Raw genomic sequence first — 23,227 nt, forward strand, 5'->3', positions numbered from 1 at the left:
ACACGGTCCCTACTCTTAAGATGGGTATGATCTAATTAGAAAAATAAGACATTTACACACTAAATTAAACAATACCATTCAAGAAAAATGACCAATGCTAGATATACACTCTTGTAACTGTTGTCGACTAGGTCACATTAATTCTATGAATTTACGGAACTGACAACTTGATTCTTAATACATTAACACCCGGTTCCAAATTTAAACCTGCACAACAACAGCCAGACCACCCTTCAGAACATGTCATTTGTTAAATTATTTACAACCATGAGTCTTTTCTGCTGAATATCTAGGTAAACTGTAAGAGTCTTAGGTATAATTATTTACCAGTAAACTAACCACCCCAGATTATATGATTCACATTGAAGGAAAAAAAATCAACATTTTCAAAAAATCAACAGCCTCAAATATTTAGCTACTTTATTATTGAGTTACAATCATCTGGGGAGATATAAAATTTTACAACTTTTTTAGCATTCCCTCTTCTTGGGACCCCAGCATTTAAATACAGTACTTTGAATACTTGCATGTCTATATTTGAAAGAACTCACTTAGCACGGGGTAAAATAAACACAAACAAGACGATAGGCAAAAAAAAAGTCTCTACAAATAACTGGATCTGGGTGTTGAATTTTGGCATTCAATTAAAATTCTATTTAAAAGTGAAGAAATTAATGATCTAATTATTATAATTAGTAATTATACTTTCAGAGTTTCTAAGAATAATTAATTAGAGCATACCTTTGAGGTATTATTATCTCCATTATAAAATGAGGCTGCCGAGTCGACCGGAGCGGCCTCTGGCTACAGGCAGGAGAGAGTGAGTGTCAGATACCTGGAATCCCTGAGCCCACAGCCTTGCCAACTAAGCCTGCTCACTCCGAGCTGGCATCAGAAGGTCATTTGTTAAACGGCATAAAGAAGAAACGGTCTTTTTTCTCTCATCAACCATTCCTCTCAACTGGTGCTAGTGACCCTTTTCAGTTTTCATATGAGATTCTTTTCAGACTGTGATTTCTTTTTTTTTTTCAGACTGTGATTTCGTTGGCAGTCTGCCACCTGAAAGTGGAGTTGAGTAAAGTGAGATAAGTAGAAGTCTGGATCTTTAAAAAAAAATTAGTACAAGAGGAGGAGAAACAGAAAAATAAAAGGAAGTGAATGTAAGTGAAGCCAGAGTAAGCAGAAGTGGCATTATTTCGAAAACAAACTGTGTTTCCATATTCACAGACTCCTACATCAGCCGCTATACCAGGAATTAAGAAACACAAGAAAATTGTTTAAATCTTGTTATACTAAAGTATAGGGCTATATTTGTGCTTCTAAATTTTGAAGATAAAGGCTACATATTCTTCCATATTAAGAAAAAAGCAAAATATTAATATTAAAGGGGGAAAAAACAAAAAGCATAGACACATATGAACAGACAATTCGCAAATTGACAGAAAATGGAAATAATGTCCAACTCCCCTTTCAATCAAATTAAAACAATTTTTGAACTAATAAATTGGGATTTTTTTTGTTGTTGTTGTTGCCCTGGGTAGAGTGCTATAGCATCACAGCTGACAGCAACCTCAAACTCTTAGGCTTAAGCAATTCTCTTGCCTCAGCCTGCCAAGTAGCTGGGACTACAGGCGCCTACCACAACGCCCGGCTATTTTTTGTTGCAGTTATCATTATTGTTCAGCTGGCCCAGGCCAGGTTCAAACCTGCCAGCCTCAGTGCATGTGGCTGGTGCTGTAACCACTGTGCTACGGGTGCCGAGCCAGGAACATGCTTTTTAAATGACAATGCCCAAAGTTTGGCTGTCCACTGTACAATCAGTACAAGCTATCTTAAAAGCAATTTATTAAAATGTATCAAAATCCACTTGTTGGAATATTCCTTTGGAAAAATAAGAGATGCAGACAAAGAGTTATATGCAAGAAGGTTCATCACAGTATTATTTGTTACCAAAGGAAAAAATCAAAATAAACTATACATCTAATAATAAGCCAAATGGTTTAGGTAAATTATAACGAATAGATTATGAGGCTATCAAAATCATGTTTTCAAAAAATAAATTAGGACCCTGGAGAGATGTTCACAAAAGAATGTTAGGTATAAAAAAATCCAAAAGATGGCTCGGCACCTGTGGCTCAAACGGCTAAGGCGCCAGCCACATACACCTGAGCTGATGGGTTCACCAGCCCAGGCCCGCCAAACAATGACAGCTGCAACCAAAAAATAGCTGGGCATTATGGCGGCCGCCTGTGGTCCCAGCTACTTGGGAGACTGAGGCAAGAGAATTACTTAAGCCCAGAAGTTGGAGGTTGCTGTGATGCCACAGCACTCTACCCAGGGTGACAGCTTGAGGCTCTGTCTCAAAACAAAAAAATCCAAACGAATACAAAACTGCAAGTACTCTATGAAGTAAAATTAGATGATCTGGATAAAGACATAGATGATATGAAGGATATATATACAAATTACCAACAGTGATTACCTTTGGTTAGAATTTTTGTGTTTACATTTTTCTGTATTTTCTACAAAGAATTTTTTAAGTCAAAAAACACTAGATTTATCTTTAAAATTTGAAAATCAGAAAATGAAGGTATCCCTGAACTTGAGATATAGTTGTCATTTTTTTTTTCACTATTTTGTTCAAGCCAGCTAAAATTCCTTTCTTGACTCGGACCCACAAGAAAGTAGATTTTAGGGATCAGGGTTCATTTATCTCCAGTGTTAAGACGTTAGAACTTTCCTTTATCCTGTTACTCTTTCGGGAAAAACAGATGCCATTTTTGCCTTGTTTTTTCTCTTCAGGGTATTTTTCTTAACAAGGTCAACTTCAGAAAAAATCTGGAAGAAAGAGAAATTACCAAAGACAACTGATATTAAATGGTACACTCTGATTTTAAACCCCCAGATGATCACTGTGTGCCTACTACTAGCTTGCAAAAGAGCCACAGGACTGCATACAAGCAATGGTCATAAATGACACAACCAAAAAATGATTGCTGATTGTTTGACAAAATATGCACGGAATATGCCAAAAGACTCCCACACTGGGTAGTTTTCTGAATGAATTTCTTGTAAGTTCTGTCACATGAAACTAATGTAATATTAGGGATCCCTATGACACAAGGACCTCATTCCAGATGTATCTACCACATTGCCTTTGCCATTGGCCGGCTGAAATTCACAAGTCTTTAGCTCTGTGTAAGATGCATTGCGTGATTATAACATCCTATTATAAAGTTGCAGTGCTTTTTATATCTTTGCCCAAACATGGCTTTTGGCTAATAGATATCAGAATCTCTTTCAAAAACAGCTCAGAGCAATGTAGCTAATACAATCAGAATTGCCACACACACACACCAAAAAAAAAAAGCCATAGTTGTTTGTAGCCACACACAGCCCGCAATTGGCTCTCTACTCCATTTAGACTTTAATCTTAACCAGCCTGGCTCACCACACCTCTTGTACCTGGGTGTTTGTCCAGCCCCCATCATCGTGGAGACCTCGCCCTTGCCTTGGCTACACTGGCCTTTGTTCTTTCCCTAAACCATGGCAATCTTATTCTCATACCACTGGGGCTCCACCATACCTGGAATGTTCTTCCTGTTAAGCTTCAACGACTGAACAGGTCTGTTTTTAGGTGTGGGTCACAAGTAAGTAAATGAACGATATATCTATCTGTGAACTGGCAAATTAAAATTAGCACATTATTAATTTTGCTACTGTTGCTCAAAAAAGACTGACCTTGGTTTACCTATAGTATTTGAAATGTACCTTCCAAATACTTTCCTGCTAAATTGAGGAAATTTAGCTACATGTAAATGTCCAAGCATGAGCCAATCCCAGAAGCAAAATAATGAATCAGGATTTTTTACTGATTGCAACTCAAAATCTAGAGGACTCTGTGCACCAACTTTCCTTGTTTGTCCTAACTATTTTGTCTTAGGGGGAAAATGGTGCTTTCCCTTATTTCTTTCACTCCAAACAGCATAACATTATTAATGCTGTAGAGAAAGCATTAATTCCTACTATTGTTTCCAAGCATTGCTAGGTCATCCTCTGGTAGGTATTTGTGTCATCGCCTTCCCTTGTCTATAGGCTGGACCTAGTGACTTGCTTTTAATGACTAGAATATGGTAAATGTGCCCAGATGTCACTTCTGAGATTTGACCACAAAAAAAGACTGAGACTTCCTCTCTCACCTTCTCTTTCTTGGACCCTTTGCTTGCTTGAGGGAAGCCAGCTGCCATGTTGTGAGCTCCTGTAGAGAAGCCCCCTTCAGGAAGGGACTAACATCTCAGATCCAAAGCTAGCAAGAGCCTGAAGCCAGCCAGCAGCCAGACAAAGTAAGGTTGGGCATGGATCACCTAAGACTGGTGACAGTTGTGTGAGTTTGGAGGGAGATCTTCCACCGTTGAAAATCCTTTAGGCCCATCAGACACCCCAATCATCACCTCACAAAAGACCCTGAGCAGAGGCCCCAACTAAGCCACCCCTAGATTCCTGACCCACAGAAACTCTTACAATAATAAATATATGTTATTTGGGAGGTGGGGGTAAATTGTCACACAGCAATAGTTAACTAATCCAGTTGTTTACAAACCCAACTATGTATTTGACATTTTTCTATTTTTATTGTTGTTGTTAGGATTATATCAAAAGTAAACTGATACCCTTAAAGTGGAAGGGTAAAATCTTAGGTTGTATGAGGAAGGAGGATATTCAGACACAGAAATAATTGAACAAGATTTATTCCAAAGAGAATGATAATTATCTTTGCTACATCAATCCTAATAGCCACTCATAATTTATAGTAGTATTTTTTTCACTCTGGTCTCATTCTGTTGCCCAGGCTGGAGCACAGTGGCCTGATCATAGCTCACTATAACCTCAAACTCTTGGGCTCAAGCAATTCTCCCACTTCAGTCTCCCAAGTAGCTGGTACTAAAAGCACACATCACCACATCCAACTAATTTCTTTTAATTTTTTGTAAAGACATGATCCCACTAGGTTGCTCAAACTGGTCCCAAACTCTTGGGTTTAAGCAAGCCTTCTACCTCTGCCTCCCTAAATACTGGGATTATGGGTGTGAGCCAATGTGCATCTTACGTAGCATTTTAAAATCCCACTGGTGCTTTCACATTCATGGCCGTTTTCTCCTCTTGAAAAGGCTATCAAATAGATATAATTATATTATGATCTGAAGCTTACAGAGGGAGGGCCTGAGACCCAGTAGACTGAAGATGTTCCATGAAGGCAAGGACCTCTCTTCTTCCCTGTGGCTTCCCCAAAGCCTCATTTCATGTCTAGCATTAGAAATGCTCAGGGCATATTTACTGAGCGGCAGTTTCTCACAACTTTGTTATCAATAAACATGGGACTTTTTCATGAATTCCCCAACTGACATTTATTTATATGAGGTCAATTAAGTTCTGGAACTCATCCTAGAAAAAAGTGCTACATACCTCATTGCTGAATATCACTACAGTCACCAGATGGCCAAGGGGGATACTTACTTACAAGGTGACCGTGGAACTTAATTGTCCAACCTCATACATCAATTGATAACAATCAATCTCTCTACATATGTGTATAACACACAGTTATGTATTCTTGGAATGATTTTTTTTTTTTTTCAGTCTTTGGCCGGGACTGGGTTTGAACCCACCACCTGTGGTATATGGGGCTGGCGCCCTACTCCTCTGAGCCACAGCACCGCCCTCACTCTAGTTTTTTTAAAGACAATAAAAAACAGCATTCCCTAATTTAATTGTTATTCATATAGCCCTCACATCACCAAAGACAGGGGCCTAGAGCTCTTCTGTGAGCTAACAACACTTTCTTGGTAAATCAGGAGGAAAGTGAATGGTGTGTGTGTGTAGGGGTGGTGTACATTTGTGCATGGGGCATGGGGCTAGTGTGCTGAAGGAGGTTATGAGATGTTCCAAGGAATAAAGTCTGAACCCAGCAGAGATTCACTCAACACAAACCAGAGTTTACTGTGGGTCTGGCTTGAGTACAGGGCATACTTATAGGCAGAGAGCAGGGGTTGGCCTAGGGACCTTGAAACAAGATGCCCGTGCAGGCTCTTGAGCAGAAAAATGAGATGTTCAGAGAAACACACATTCATGACTGCCAAGGGAAAAGAAAGGGAAGTCAGAGTTAGGAAGCTTCAGGCAAGGAGCCCAGAGGATAATGGTGGCCCCCACTGGAATGGGCATATCAGGAGGAGAACTGGAATGAGGTATAGTTCCTGTTTGAATGAATTGAAAATCAAGGAACAGTAGGAGTCCATCTAGAAAGAACTGTCCAGTATACAGTTGGAAGGTAAGGCCCTCGCCCAGGAGAGAGGTATAGGTTAGACACACATACAGTACATGCTATAAGACTTGGACCAGTTGACTGTTTCTGTGACTGAGGTCTCACATGTCTTACTAACATCTCTCCACTGCCCATCTTGACATACTCATCCCAAATATGCAGAGAAGTTGTTAGATCAAAATACCCCATTTGACATGCAGTCTAAATGAATTTAGGCCCCTATATTTAGGCCCTCCATGGTATGTTATCTTCTTTTTAACAACTTTATTGAGATACCATACAATTCACCCATTTAAGGTATACAATCCAGTGGCCTTAGAATATTCCCAGATTTGTGCAACCATCATCACAATCAATTTTAGGACATTTTCATCACCCCAAAATAAATTACATATCCTTTAGTCATCATCTCTGAATTCCTAGCCCCACCGCAGCCCTCGGCAACTTCTAATCTACTTACTGTATCCATGGATTTGCCTATTCTGGATATTTCATATAAATGAAATTATATGTGGTCCTTTGTGTCCAGATTCTTTTTCTTAGCATAATGCTTTCAAGGTTCATCCAGGTTGTAGTAGGTATCAGTACTTAATGTCTTTTAATAACCAAATAATATTCTAATATATGGATATACCATACTTTGCTTATCCACTCATCAGTTGATGGACTTTGGGTGTTTTGGGCTATTATGTTTTCCAATGTGGTTATGACACCCCCAGCAATGTAGGAGGTTCCAGTTTTTCCACATCCTCACCATTATTTTTTGTGGTCTTTTTTATTAAACATTTTTATTACCTTACAGGTATCAAGGGGTATTTCTCTGTGATGTTAAACATCTTTTCATATGCTTATTGACCATCTGTATTTCTTCTTTGGAAAACCGTCTAGTCAGATCTTTTGCCCATTTTTTAATTGGGTTATTGTTCGTCTTTTCATTATTATCTTCCCTATTTTCATTGTGCAAAACAGAAGTAGCACATAGGCAAAAATTGTCTATCAACCAGCAGGAAATCAGGATATTTTTTCTTCCTGCATTGAAATATCTGTACTCAATCTTGTACGTGTGTGTGTTTACGGGAACTGGTAGTTTTTGTCCTTGTCTGTCACACCAAAACAATAATTGTTAATCCTTCCAGGATGACAGACCATGGTTGTAATTCTTTCTTCTCAAGGTTAAAAGTTGGTGTTTCCCTTTCGGCATTGCTCTTTTCCAAACCCTGGAGACAAATTCAAGGCCAAATCAAGGATAATGTCCACATTAGCAAATCAGTTAATGTAACATATCTATACTTATTTTTAAGGGTGGCCTTATTTTGCTGTGTTTTGCTAGCTTTGTTTATCACTGGTAATAGATAGAGCCCCATCTCTGAAGACTTGTTCCAAGCTCTTCTTGGGGGGTCCATCAGAAATTTATTTTTAGTATGTGCTTTTAAATGTCCGGCTATAATCCACATCACATCCAATCTGCCAGCTCTCATAGGGTCCCACTACTACATGTTCTGGGCGCTGCCTTCCTGCTGGGCACACATGCTGTTACAGGTTGAACTGTGACATCCACAAAAGAGATATGCTGGTGTCCTAACCTCCAGCACCTCAGAATATGGCTTTATTTGAAGATAAGGTATTGATAGAGGTCTTCAGTGAAAATGAAGTAATTAGGGTGGGCTCTAATCTAACATGACTGGCATCCTTATAAAAAGAAGGACTTGGAGACAGACACGCAGAGAGAGACTGTGTGAAGACATGGCCATCTGCAAGCCAAGCACAGCAGCCTGAGATGGGTCGCCCTCACAGCCGTCAGAAGCAACCAATCCTGCCAATGCCTTGATTTCTGACTTTTAGCCTCCAGAACTGTAAGAATAAATTTCTGTTGTATAAGTCACCCAGTTCATGCTACTTAGTTATAGCAGCCTCAGGAAATTAATACACCTGGCCATTGCTTGTACCCCTTTGAAGGCCAGAGCTGCAGTTGCCTTGGAAGCAAGGAGAGGAGGATTTCTCCCTGCGGGGGCTGTTCTCACAGAAGTGACCAAAACTGTTCTGCCATGTGACCCTGTGAACGCATTGCAGCTGTCACTTGTAGCCACTCTTTGAGTGTGAGTTTTTGTTCACAGTTCTCTTCTGCGGATGCAGACACAAGTCCATGGGGCACTGGACCAGAATCCCTCTTCTCCTCCATCACCACAAAGAATAACCCAGACTTTGTCATGGGGTCTAGCTTGTCCTGACTACCTCTTCCCTAGAATAAGTAACTTCCTCTCCCTTTCCCTCATCTTCTAGTTAATCAGTCTGCCAGTGGTACTGATCTTACCTCTTCCATGGCTTCTGCATCTGGTACCATTGCAGCCCAAGGCCCCATCACCTCTTGCCTGAACAACCACAATAGCTCCCAGCTGGGTATTTTGCCTCTGGACTTTCACCTTCTCATCCTCCCCTGAAATACTGAATGTCCGTGACTTATGCCTTGTCCCTGCTCACAAATAAGTTTCTCCGTGAGAAGATGGACACTGATTTTGATCATGTCTCTCTACTACCTGGCACATAGTTGATGTTCAGTAAATAGTTAACAAAGGAAGTGAGGGAGGAGGGAGAAAGGGAACTCTGGTTCAAGTGAGGCTCTAATGTTTTGAATGAAAGAGAGCTTCTTGGTCTATTTATGGTCATTGCTATTTCTTAGTAACCAAAACACACTTGATTCCTTAAGTATGTATGGCTAGCACAGAGGCAGAGATGAAGGATAAAAAGGAGCGGGAGAAATGGAAGGAAGCAGGAAAGGACACCTGAATTCTAGTGCACGTGCCACACTTACTTTAGCTGGCACTCCACATACCACCTGAGCCCTGTGATTTTTGGTTTCTTCATTCATCAAATGGGAAGAATAATATCTGCCCTACATATTTATTTCACTGTGTTGTTATATTGCCTTAATAAGATAGTTTATATGAAATTACTTTGAAAATCCTAAAAATGTGAAGTGTTATTAATCAGTGGTTGTCTGAGTATAGACTATTGAGCAAACAGGCAATAACCTTCACAGAGAAACACACATGAGGATCCAAATAATGTTAAAGGCCATTCCTGAGTACACAGACCAGCATAAGTTCATTAACTCAGTTTTCTTTTTTAGCTTAATACATATAACATATTCACACACATAGGTTGAATTCATATTTAACCATGGCAATTTCAGGTTACGTGTTTGTATAACTACAGCATTAGTAAGGATCTCAAGAATGACTGAGCCCCAAGAATTTTCTTTTTTTTGAGACAGAGTCTCAAGTTGTCGCCCTCAGTAGAGTGCCGTAGTGTCACAGCTACCTCACACTCTTGGGCTTAAGCGATTCTCTTGCCTCAGCCTCCCAAGTAGCTGGGAGTTACAGGTGCCCACCATAACGCCCGGCTATTTTCTGTTATAGTTGTCATTGTTGTTTAGCAGTCCTGGGCTGGATTCAAATGTGCTAGCTTCGGTTGTATGTGGCCAGTGCCATAACCACTGCACTATAGGCGCCAAGCCAAGAATTTTCATTCTGGAGTCCATGGCCTTCTCATGAATATTTCCCTGCATGTCATTTTTCTGAAAATTCGCTTCCAGTTTTCATTCAATTGTTTAAAAGGTTCATAACCTAAAAAAGAAAAATAACCAGGAGCAACTGGTCCAGCCCTTCTCACTGCTTCTAGAAACTCTTCTTATAATAGTTCTGACACATCCTGCCCAAGGAGGTCACTAATTTCTAAGGTGGTCTATCTCACTGATGTATAGGTCACTTGTTTCAAAATTCTTCCCTTTTAAAGCCAAAATAGCAAGTATAGCAAACTCGATCCCTTTACACAGCAAACCCTCTTCCTCCATTTTTCACTACTTTTCCCTGAAGCATAGAGAAGACACGAGGAAATACTACACTTCTTGTCTAGAGAATCCTCCTTGATAATATGCACAAGCCTGAACCTCTTCCTGTCCAAGTCAAATATCTCTAATTTCCTCCACCTATGATCTGCTGCCAGATCTTTCAACTCCCAGGCTGTTCTGCACTAGATAACTTCTCATTGGTCAGTGTCACTGTGAAGCATGGGTTTATATTCTCCTGCTTAAACTAGGAGAGGCTGCTTTATGAGACTGCTAGTAAAGGTTACTTCACTTCACTTCACTTTACTGACTTTTTTCATTGGTCTCACTTGAGTATATCCCCGTGCTGAGAAAGGCAATCAACTAAATCCAAAAAGAAAAGCTCAAATAAGGCCCAACAGTTGTGTTTTCAAATTAAAAGGTACAACTTTATACATAAAAGGCTTACCTAGATCCAAGTCAATCCCCAGAAAAAGAGGCATTTAGTGCTACGTGCCTAGTCTTGGCTACTCTGGGTTCTCTCTGTGTAGAATCACATCACATACACACACACACTGTCACCCCTCTTCACTAGCCAAAGTGCAAAAGTCCTCTTTAGATTTTCAATCTTCCCATTTTGACACTAAAACCACTGCAACTAACTTGGAACAAAAGTCTGTGCATTCTATTTCCCCATCTGAGGAACGGGTACAAGCAAACCTTATTCCCCTTTTTTATAATTGTGATAAAATACACATATCAAAAAATTTACCACCTTAACCATTTCTAAGTGTACAGTTCAGAGGTGTTAAGTATATTCACACTGTTGTGCACCGTTTTCCGGAATCCTCTATTTCTAAAGCAAGTATTAAATAACTAAAACTATGCAAAAGAATATAATATTGCCTAGGTAGATCTCCTAAAATATTGGATAAATGTCAAATAAAGATAAAGAATCTGCAAAATTTACTCTTACAGCTTTCCTTTCACAGATACAAAAGTGTTTGTGCTTTACAAGAAAAAAAATGTTTGGACAAAACATAAACAAATCTTGTGTTAGAGTTAACCTATCTGGCTTAAGAATGTCCCTTCCAAAGAGTATGTCAAGTAATTACGCATCATTCTCCCTGACTTTTGTAAGTGCTCTGAAGCACATGAAAAAAAAAATTGTACTTTGCCAAACCTTCCTTCATCCAATAGGCAGACATCACTGCTTTGTTTTGCTTTTTTAATGTTTTGAATGGTTTGGAGATTAGCATGGGTATTTAGCAAAAAGCACAATTTCAAATTACATGCTGCTTCTTAGTGCCAAAACACTGTACACCCTCATCGCTGATGACGTTAACACAGCACAGCCCTAAGAATGGCGGTTGTTAGTCATCTGGCTTTGTGAAACTGGAAGACTAAATTGTAAACAATGTGTGCTTAGACAGGCCTCATTAGAAAAAGTGTCTTAAATATGGCTTCAGATGTTCTTAAATCTAACAATATCTTTTAATCAACAGTATATATCTCTGAATCAATGTTACAATAGATACCTGCCCCAAAGAAGTAACAATTTATCCACGGGCGTGTTTGCAAGTAATGTTTGTAGTAACATTCTGGTCCTCATTGGCCCAGGTTTTTGTTTATAGATATATTTATTTATATAATAAATATAAGTGTAATTACAGCATATGTAATACTTAGAAAATAATCCAAAATAATTGCAGATAGAAACTGCAAAAGCCCAGGTCCAACCTATCATCATTATTGGAAGAAAACAAAGCCACTCGAAAGCAGATGTCTCCAGACCAAGTGTGAAGGCAGTGCATTTGGCACAGCAAATGCTAACGTGTTTTATTAAAGACAGTACAAGAACTAGGGCTAGACTGGACCTTTCTCAGCCAATGAATACCTAAAAACTTTTACCTCCAATCTCCCACACAGACCAGCAATTTACATCCTTCATCCCCTTATCTCTCCACACAGTCCTCTTCACAGGCAATCACAAAGTAGCCTGAAAGTAGCCTGAAACTACCAAAAATACAGGTTTGCAACAGATGTCTCCTTCCAACTTCCAAAGTACATCCCATGTTAAGAAGTTATTATGCCTTTATGTATTTGTTGATCAATCCAGATATACGTAGCCTGAAGCAGGGGGAGCAAGAGCTGTTAGCAAGGAAACCATTTAGTGCAAACAAAGCATTGGAAAGAAGGTCATTTATAAATCCAAAGACAAATGCAATAGTACAAATAATTGGAAAAGCCCCACCTGGAAGCCACCCAGAGTATTGCTTATATTTAGATTATATGGCACTAATAAATGAGTTCTTTTCTCGTACTGACCACCCATCTAATCGATGAGCAAGATGCCTAGCCTTGTCAATCCCTTGTTTTCCCCATCTGTGATATGCAAATGATAGCTATGTGTTAGTAAACAGAGGCCAAAATTCTCCCAATGAATCACATTACAGAAAACACAAATATTATCACCACAAAATGTAGAAAAACATGTCATTAATTTTGTATCTAAAACTGTTTTAAAGTCATGTTTTAAAAGCACGTGGCCATACAGACATGTGTTTGGTAATAGATGGCTCTGCAGGGGGATAAAGAGAGAGGGTCAGGGTGAAATGACTCATGAATTCGGGAATGTGGAGGCTCTCTGCAGCATAAAGTCACAAGGCACCCATACCAAGGTCTTTCCTCCTCGCCAAAGGCAATGCAGTTTGTTGACAATGCAAATAGATGTGTGACGAGTTCTGAAATTATTATTGTTTTTATTTTACAGTTCTTTGCAACCTTTAGTGAATGAACAGACTGATATGTTGTAAAAAAAATTAAAACATTCTGGTGTGCACTGAGAAATATAGATCCTTCCATTATTTCACAAGGTGACAAAATAGAACAAACACCTTCAGTGTAGAGGATTATAACTAATATCTTGACATGAGCAAGTTTGGTTCAGGCAATGACGCAAAGCATGTTTCAAGCTTAGTGGGAAGAAATTCAAGGGGACCCAGGTGTCTCACATGGAATAAGATTTCCCTCCCCAAACAACAAAAGGCAAGTAATATCTAAGGCAAAAATGTAAGCTGACAAAATACTATACCTAAAATGTGGAGGATTTTCCAAAACAGAGGATTTCTACGAGGCTGCATATAAATCAAATCCTAAATTAAGATTTCTAGGGAAGAAGAACATTTAAAACAACCATATTTGAAATCTAGACAAAATAGAGTTCATGTGTGGTGCAAAAAATATTTTCTAAATTATCCATTCTCTGAATTTTTAATTTCTGTTAGTTACATTTTCTTAAATCTGTTTCGTAGGATACAGCATGCCTATAAACAACGCTGGCTGGCCTTGAACTCTGAATGAACACTTACTGCAATCCCTTTCCTTAAATAGCATCATAGAATATCAGAGGAGAAGATTCCTTAGAGATCAATTAGAACTACACTTCAACCTTTGCTACACAGTACAAATACTTGCAAAACTTTTAAAACATACACAGGCCCAGGCCTTCATCCAAACCAGTTAAATTAGAATCTCGGGGTAGAGGAATATCAGTATGTTTTCCAAGCTCCACAGGTGGTTCTGTTGGACTGCTGGGATTAAGAACCACTGATACAAACTTGCATTGTCTGATACCATAGTTACTGGCCACACATGGGTTTTGATCACTTGACCTGTCACTAGTCCAAATTCAGATGTGTTGTAGTTGTAAAACAGACACTGGATTTTAAAGATTCAGTACAAGAAGAGAAGGGGAGGGCAGGGGAGGAGAGAGAGGGGAGAAGAAAGAGGGGAGGGGAGAAGGGAGGAGAGAGGAAAAAAGAATGTAAAATATCTCATTAACATTTTAGGTTGATTATATGTTGAAAAGATAACATTTTGGATACATCGGGTTAAATAAACTGTATTATTAAAATTAACTCCATCTGTTTCTTTTCACCTTTTTAATATGACTACTAGAACATTGAAAATTATATATATGGCTCCCACTATTGGACACTCTTTTATTACAAATAAAGAAATTAAGGCAGAAAAGCATAATGGCAGCTCTTTGGGGATGAATTCCCTCTTACGCATCCAGTCTTACGTGTTTCCTGTTGCCGTAAACCACACTTTGCAGAGATTCTGCTCTGCAGAACCAGTAGCAGAGCCTGTTATGCCCTCAGTTGGATTTCAAACCTTCTCTCTCTCATAGTCTCACTGATTGTTTTTTCCAAGATTTGATATTAAAAAAATCTATTTTCCTAATGGAAAATATCCCCTCTCTGTTGTGATTTGTTATTGTAGGGTCATTCATGAAATCAGAGTAGCTGGGATGGATATTAAAAAATAAACTGAGGGAACGCTAACATTAAGGGAAGTATAGAGAATGAATGAAGAGAACATTTGCCATGTTGTAGTTTAGAAAATGACTCTGGAGGCCTTCAGCATTCTGACAGCATCTTCAACACAGCATCATTCCCTGCTCAGATTTTAGAAACTTGAGCTTATAATACTGTTTTTCTTCCCAGGAGTCAATGTTTTTCCAGACAACATTGTCATTGCAGGGAGGCCAATCAGGCTCTTCATGATGGTGCACTGCGTCATAATGAGGTGCCCAGGTGGAAATGGACTTTATTCATAATGTCTTCTTCCCTCTAATGGATGGATTAATACCTGGCCATTCAAAAGCCAAATTTACTTGAAGAAGAAAATCTCGTTTTGATAAAGTGAAATGGTCCTACCCAGATCTACAAGTGGAAATTAAATGTATTTCATCTAATAATCAGCCACTTCAAACAAAACAAAGATTTTTGTTGTGGTGGTGGCATGTGTTTTTCCCCCTTGGGAAGCCAACTGAGAGAGAATTGCATAAAACTGGCTGAAAGGTGTTAGCATTTAAGAAATCAAGCCTGCAACACAGGAGTGCCTCAGGATAATGAGAGAGTAAATGATACAAAACCTTTATGCAAAGAGCTGGAAAGGAAACATGGGTCAGGCCAAACAACACATACAGTAGATGCGTGAGAGATTTCTATGAGATATTCTTGTTCCTCATCCTAAATATGGCATAGCCTAAATATAGTCTTAAATCAAATGTCTGGTGCTCTGGAGCCTTCTGTGTTGCATGCATGGTTTTTATTAGCTATTAGTCAAGTTTTGCCAGTCAAATCTCAAAGACCATACTTTCAGACTCAACTCATTCCTTACCAACTCCAAACACCATCATATACAACAACCTGGAAAGATAATATATTACAGACCCATCACGGGCAAAAGTATATCTGCTAGAATGAGCACAGCACTTGTCGCTCTATTCAGCAAAAAGAAAGATTATTTAGGGTGGCGCCTGTGGCTAAAGGAGTAGGGTGCCAGTCCCATATGCCGGAGGTGGCGGGTTCAAACCCAGCCCCGGCCAAAAAAAAAAACACAAAAAAAAAAAAAAAAGAAAGATTATTTATTTCAACTTGAAATAATTTTTTGGATCCCTTCCTCAAACATAACAAAGGAAATACAGGAAGTAACAAGTGTCACTACCTTGTTCTGAGAACATTTTAGAACATTTTCAGTTTGCCTGGTTTTTACTCTCACATGGAATCTGGATGGTGTAGTGTTACAAGGCATGCCTAACCATAATGATGATGATGAAGAAGAATTATTTAAGTTAAAATCAATTAAGGAGGCCTGTATTAGAAAAATTAACATTGCAGACATTAAATAAGAATAAATAGAAGAGAAACTACAGTTTATTTGGTCACAACATTCATTCAAAAAGAGCTGATGAAAGGCTCAGTGCCCATAGCTCAGTGAGTAGGGTGCTGGCCACGTACATTCAGGCTGGCAGGTTTAAACCCAGCCTAGGCCTGCAAAACAATAATGACAACTGCAACCAAAAAATAACTGGGCCTTGTGGCAGGTGCCTGTAGTCCCAGCTACTTGGGAGGCTGAGACAAAAGAATTGCTTAGGCCCAGGAGTTTGAGGTTGCTATGAGCTGTGACACCACAGCACTCTACTGAGGGTGACATAGTGAGACTCTGTCTGGGAAAAAAAAAAAAAGGAAGAAGAAGAGCTGATGAAAAATTGTCTTTGAAAGGCCAGCAGTCAAGAGTCAAAAAGAAAGTAAAGTATCGAAAGCCAAGGGTTTACTCCATTCATGACAAGGGCATTGATGGCAGCCTGGCTCAGCCTGGTTTGGCATTCTTTATCTCTGGGACTTGGGTGAGGCAGGGGACACCACCAGACCTTGGGCTCTCCTCTATAAAATGAAGAAGTTGGTCAGTCTATCAAGAACAGAAGTTGTATAATTTTCTCTCCCTAGCTCCAACATCTGCATAAAGCTGTCTCACCATCAGAATCTCTAGGCCAAAAAGGACTCCCTCTAAGATCAGTTCACAACAAATGCCAACATGGTAGTTTTCAATCCTCATTAATCTCTACTACCCTCATTAGGGTAGAGATGAGAAAAGTGAACCTCAAGGAAATAGAAGAAAGCAACTGAAATATGTATTTTTTAAATGATAGATTGATTTTGATTTATTTCTCAAGAAAAAGGGGAGGGCAATAGAGTCAACTTATTAAAAATATTGACATAGCAATGTAACATCTTACATATTCAGAAATTTACCCAAAACTTCATGTTTAACTTTCAAAGTTCTAGAGTCCTCAATAAGAGCTTCAAAACTTGTTCTCTTGTCTCTGAAAGAAGAGTGTTATCACTACCTGGAAATTTCTAAAAGCTTCTCTCTCTTTTTCTCTCTCTGATTTTCTCATGTTAAATCCATGATTTGTGATTCCCAACAATGGAATACTAATGGATGCTCAAAAAACACTAATTGCCCATTTTTTTTCCTAATTACAAAATGTGAAAACAAAACTTTTCAGTGAAAACATTAAACATGATGTCATTTTTAAAGTGCCAGGCTTCCTATTTAAACCATTGCCACAAAATATACCAGATAACTTATTTAGTTCACAAACAGATTCTCCTGTGTCTTTAAGTCTGTTTAGCATTTCTGAAAGTGCCTCTTTCTTAACTTAAATATTGGAGGCTACTGTCCCCCCATTTATTACCTTATCTCAATTGCATTATTTTCTTAAATAGAATTCAGAGAAATAGTCATCGAGCTAAATTTTTAAACACTAATTTATAAAAGTATTGGTTGATTCCCATAATACAGCTGGTAGTCAAACTGGACAAGATAATGAATTGACTGAGATCATTTTTCCATCTTCATCCAAGAAAGCTGCCTCTAAAAAAGACCTTAAATTACTATAGAAATCCAATTTGTAAGAGGCAAAAGATGCATATTGATGGGAAAACACCAGCCATGATCACATTAATTTTGTTACTAACGGCATTGCTTTGAAGAAGAAAAAAAGAAAAGATGACAAAAATAATGTGTCCATTCCAATCTCATGTTTAATCTAACAACACAGACAGAAGAAAAAGAATTATAAATATGAAGTTTACATCTTAGGGTTCCATGAACATCATACCCCTACAAAATAATTTTCAGCTTAATCAGAAGTGAACTCCAGTACTAAGGAAACACTACAGGATACTAAGAAGTAAATGATAGTGAGAAATAAGGAGAGTGAGAACCTGACATGCATACAAATAGCCATGGAAACTCCCTGATTGATTGGTTTTGAATGTGCAGGTGTGGGAAACAGACAAATAGTTGAACTTACTATAATTGAAAAGCCACACAGGAAAAGTCTGACAAACTACCATTTGTTTAACCACCTAGTCAAATAAAAGCTGCACCCTAACATAAATATATAAATAAAGGCACGGTTTCCACTTTTTTGTGGAAATGTTCTAACTACCACTCAAGTATAATCTATGTAAAGTCACCACTGACTTCCAATTGACATACAATTTATGGATATCCACAATGTACATTCAAAACAGTTGACTTGGATATAATATCAATTGAGCAAACATATTTACACTGAGTAAAGTTGAAATATAAAAATTGATATGAATCAGTAAGGATTTTAAAATAACACATCTATATAAAATGCTTCTAGCAAAGGAAAATGAGAAAAATTTACATGGACACACAAGCGAGTTCTTTCACTGTTTTCTTTTTAAATTTTAAAAGTATAAGTATTAGCTGATTTTCAACCAACAACATACTTCTTCAGGGGAATACACAACTAGGTTTGAATGTGGGAAAATAGTTGCTATGTTTTGTTTTTAATTTTTAGGTTCTTTTTTAAAAAACTCCTTTCTTATTGAAACTTTGATACTTATTGAAGTGATTCATGAAAGCTCATGGAAAGAGGAATGCTTACCTGACTCGTTACTTAACCTGTTCCATAGCTTCCCCACTGCATTTCATATGCCCATGTGCATATTTCACCCCAGAAATAATGGTCTTACTCACACAGACACACACGCACCCTTCCACATAAAACTCAACAAGTCCTAGGCAACATTAAACTTCTGTGCAAACCAGAATTCCATTTCTGAATTCTATCTATGAAAATACAAAAGTGGTGTCATTTAACTGAGCTTAAAAATTCTCTCCCTGCTTAATGGACATAATAAACATCATCTTACCATTATCTGTAGAATAGAAGCAGCAACGTGTTGCTTCCTGCAGTCACCAAATCAAGTTTTTTCTTCCTTTCTTTCCAGTAACTTCTTTTTCACCAGCAAGATTAGGAAGAAAATAAACCTTTGCGTATTTGCCTCAGTATTTCAGATCAGAAGATGGTGAAACTAGCTCTTAGTAAAAAAGAACAGGTCTGGAATTTCACAATTCCTTCTACAACCCAGAGGTACCTCCTGGATTCTCTTCTTTCTCCTTCCCTCCTTCGTTCTCTCAGTCTCTTTTGGTAATGAAACTAATTTTTCCAGTAGCCTCAAACTCCCCAGATTTAACTGACATGGAAAATGTGACTAAAAATTTGTAGAACTGTCTAGCCTCCAACCCTGCACAGAATCAACTTCGTTGTGTTGAAGAACATCTCGTAAGCAGCTACATCCTCAGTTTGAACGCCTGCTCCATGCAGCACAGAACACCGAAGAACAGTGCGCCATCTAGTTAGCAAGCTGCAATCTCCATCCTGGAAGGGGGCACACTTTCATACCCTGGGACTTAAGAACTTGTCAGGGGCTCAGCTGCTCCAAAGGTCCAATTGTTTATTTAAATAAAAAAAAAATATCGCTACTGAGATAATCCACATCTAGTGGATATGGGAAAATTTAGGTTATAATGGCACTACAAACTTTTACATCTAACTTTGATTTACAAGATAAAAGCAAGTTTTAAATTAAAAGGGCTTTCTGTTAATAGAGCTTATTATTCTGAAGACGGGAATGATTTTCTTCGAAAGTTGTCCCTGGGTGCATGCCTATTATCTTTGCTTTTCCCCTTCCACTAATGAGCATTTATCTAAAGAGCCTGTTAATCCTCTGATGTGTGCTTCTGGTCAGAGGTAACAGTTTGAATAAAACCACTAATCACTGATCACTAAATCACTGATCATTAATCACAGTCTCCAGTGCCCGTGACTAGGCCATTTTTTCCTTAGGGTCTATGCATCACAAGCAACAAGAAGTTCAACATTGTTGATGCACATGGATCATGTGGAGGTTATACCATTGCATCTCTAGATTTGAATAAATAATAAATACTGCCACAAATGTGAGACGAGGATGTCAATTAGACCTCAGACGAAGTTTCACAAATGCCTACCCTACAGCATGGCTCTTGCTTTGAAGAAATATCTGATTATAACAAAACACGTGTTCTTCAAGAAATTCCCACATACTTTGAATATAAATTTACCTTTATTTTTCCCCAACTCCAAATCAAAGAGCACTCAAATCCCCTGTACCCCTGCATTCAAAACTCAGTTAATAAAATTTTTGTTTAATTTCTACTGCACCCTCCAAAAAATAAAGTTTTTAATTTGATCCCTTGAATAAGTCATACACAGGGTTTTTACTTCAACTGCCAGATACTAAGATTCTGAGTTAATTCAATGATTTGTGTATTTAACTCCCTTTTTAAACACAGAAACTTAGGTGAAGAGCTATAGAAAAAAACACACACGCACCCATTTACTGTATGGTTCTCCACATTCCCTCACTTTGGAAATAAACGTTTGACCTTGATGCTTTTGGCTAAACTTGATTTATTCAGCAACCCCACTTCTTAGGTTTCCCTTGTCAGCTTCAAACAGGATGCCAGGCAGGCACTATGTAAAGTTAAGGACTTGTTTGCAGTGGGGATATTGCTTTCCTAAGTCACCACCGAGGGGAAACAGTTTTGAAGTAAGGCTGCTAAACATTTCCTGAGATGCCTTTTCCATCAGGGCTTAGCATTTTCGTCCCAGACAAGAGAGCTTGCTGATGCCTTTCTTAAATAATAGAAAAGGGCAGATTGTGTACTGATCAGGTACCGAGGTCCCCCCCAGACCCCAGAAGCTCTTACTCACACCCCAGAGACAGCGTTCGCCCCAGGGAGGGCTGTAAAAAGCGGAGGCGGGGACAGAGTGATAACGGTGCGGGCGGGCGAGTAGAGGGCTACACCGGCCAGGGCACCAGCGACTGCGCGCGTGTGGGGTGGAGGGACGCAGAGTTGCCTTGTCAGCGTTCTAAGCTACTGAACCCTCGAGTGTCTGAAGCCGTTAATCAAACCCTTACTGGCCTGCAGAATGACGTAATGGACCTGTATCCAGCCTTTATTCCTTGATACACGTCAGAGAAGGAGGGAAAAATAAAAATCAGACACACTCTGCAAACTCTGACAAGGAAATACACAAGCAGCCCGCTCCAGTTCCTGCCCTTGAACAAGCATCAGGTGGGGTTACCAGGCATTCAGGGAAAGTTGGGGGAGGGATGTGGACGAGGAATGCTTTATCTACAAGACACCCCTTGTCAATAAATCGATGGCAAAGAAAAAGCGAGATGCCGCCGCTGGGAGAAACATCTCCCTGGCTCCTTTGCGTCCTGCCCCTCTAAGAACTTGGTGAAAAGTTTAATTGGTTCTGTGAAGAATATGCTGCGGAGGAAGACTCCGCCGCCGGGTCCCGGGGACTGACTGGGTGCCGCTACAGCTCAAGCAGCAGCTGTCATTCGGGGCAGCGGCGGGGAAGAGGTCGTGATGCCAGGGAGAAAGGAACCGCGGCAGGAGCGAACGCGAGCGGACGGAGCTCGCGACTCTCGAGCCTGAAGCGCCCGGAGCGAAAGCCAAGTGCCCTCCGAGGCGACTTCGGTCCCCGGGCGCGCGTGCCCACCAGCCGCAGCGGGCAGCCCGGCGGGAGAGGTGGCCCCAGCAGGCTCGGCGACGCGGACAGGGCGAGCCCTCAGGTGACCCCGCGTCCACGCTGCGCTCCCTGCGAGTTTGCAAACTTTCTCCGCGGGTTCCGCCGCATCGCTGGAAGCTGGGGACGCGGGGAAAGGGAGAGTTCCCGTCTCTCCGTCTCCGTGGCCGCTGCCGCTCCACCGCACTTCTGGAGGGCTCCGCACTTTGCCAGTCTCTGGAGGCAAACACACACCCCCATTCATAACGGTTCCCCGCGCCGGGGAAGCTCACGCGCGCTCCCACGCACGCCCGCGGACACGGCGCTCGCCCCACCGTCGCGTCCCCCAGTCGCTCGGCGCGGCGGCCGCCGACACGCTCCGGGACTGACACGGCATGGGCTCTCTGGGGTGGCCTCGGGACGCAGCAGAATTCCGCCTTCAGCCAGCAGTTGGGGCCGAACTTCTCTCTGGTCCGCCAAAATGTTTACGAACACAGATCACCCTCCAAAACTAATGCAGCGCATCTTCCCTACTCCTTGCCCTGTGACCTGCCCGCTGGACCAAGAAACCTCCTGGCTGCGGCCGAGAACCAACCCCTGCAAACAAGTACGCTCCCGAGATGGTTCCCGCGGCAAGTGCAACAAAGTGGCTAAATGCAAAAGCCCCAGAAGTGGCCAAGCCGTATTTTTAGGAACTTACCAAACAAGTGTGGAGAAGGCAAGAGCCGAGACCGGGTGAAGGGACCACGTTGGACTGAGCAAAGATTACAATACATTCTATTTAGAGTGCATTACATCACCCCCCCGGTGACGTCACGTGGGATTCCTGAACTTCTAAATCATTGCGGTCCGCGGGGGAGGGATGCAGGGAGGGGCGGTGCTGGCGTGACAAGGAGGCGGGCCCCGCTCCCGCCCCGCCCCCGCCCCGCCCCAAGAGCGGACCCCGGTGCACCCGCCGGGCCGCGGCGGTGGCGACCGCGCAAGCAACAGCTTGCAGAGCCCAGCGCCGTGTGACACCGTTCCCTGACATTAGCGGTGTGAGTCAGCTTGGAAACAATCCTGAGGGTTTCCGACAGGACCGTGGAGGAAGGTGTGGGGTTGGGGGGGGTGGGAGAGGCGGGGAAGGAGATACTGAGGGGTGTAGGAAGAGACTTTCTGCAAACGGAAAAGCGAGACGCTCTTCCCTCCCCCCAGCAGAAGGTGTCCAGCTCCTTTTTTGCGTGCGACGCCGTGACCTCATTACAGTGTTCCCTGCATCCTGGTTTCTCTGAGCACTCACTTGTCACCCCTTCTTCACCGCCCCCACCTCTCCTCACCTCCAGGGAAAGAACTTCCTTATGGTGCACGCTCACGTGAAATACACAGCCCTCACCCGGTGCAAGGGCCTGAGAAGCTGGAGGGAGAAAGGTGAGTCACAGCTCCAACCAAGTGACGAGCCTGATTTAGACTCAGCGTCAGAGCCGAAAGGGCCCTTGGCTATCATTTCAGAGCCTCCTCCGGTCACTGCCCCAGCTTACCGGCTGGGAAGCAGCAGAGCCAAGGCCAGCATGCCAGATCCGGGCGCCTGATCTGACGCGGGAAGGGGCCTGGCGTCTTCAGCATCAGCTGGTCACCATCGCTAATACCAGCCCCCAACTGAGTTTCCTTTCAGAAGTTCTCCCAGTAAGTAGCATTCAAAGAGAAGGCGAAGGCTCAATTCTACCCCATTCTAGAAGCCACTGTTACCTTTGCAGCAACAACCACGACAAGAAGCCAGGTACAATAAGGAGAAGTAAGACCAGTGTTTTAATTAGCCCATTTAACAAGTGTGCTAAGGCAGACTCCAGAAGGTTAGAGGGCAGGG

At 41.0% G+C, this 23,227-nt stretch overlaps 1 protein-coding gene across 2 annotated transcripts in view; it reads right to left on the reverse strand.

The window, feature by feature from the left end:
- The window catches only part of CREB5 (cAMP responsive element binding protein 5), a 536,752-nt gene extending 514,605 nt beyond the window's left edge, over positions 1 to 22,147 (reverse strand). For both annotated transcript variants that reach the window (XM_053553443.1, XM_053553437.1), the window contains exon 1: positions 22,085 to 22,147. The gene's annotated coding sequence lies outside the window, so the exon portion shown is untranslated. The remainder of the gene's footprint in view (positions 1 to 22,084) is intronic.
- Between the last annotated feature and the right edge of the window lie 1,080 nt (positions 22,148 to 23,227).

Source organism: Nycticebus coucang, chromosome 11, assembly GCF_027406575.1.
Source record: "Nycticebus coucang isolate mNycCou1 chromosome 11, mNycCou1.pri, whole genome shotgun sequence".
Classification (NCBI taxonomy): Eukaryota; Metazoa; Chordata; class Mammalia; order Primates; family Lorisidae; genus Nycticebus; species Nycticebus coucang.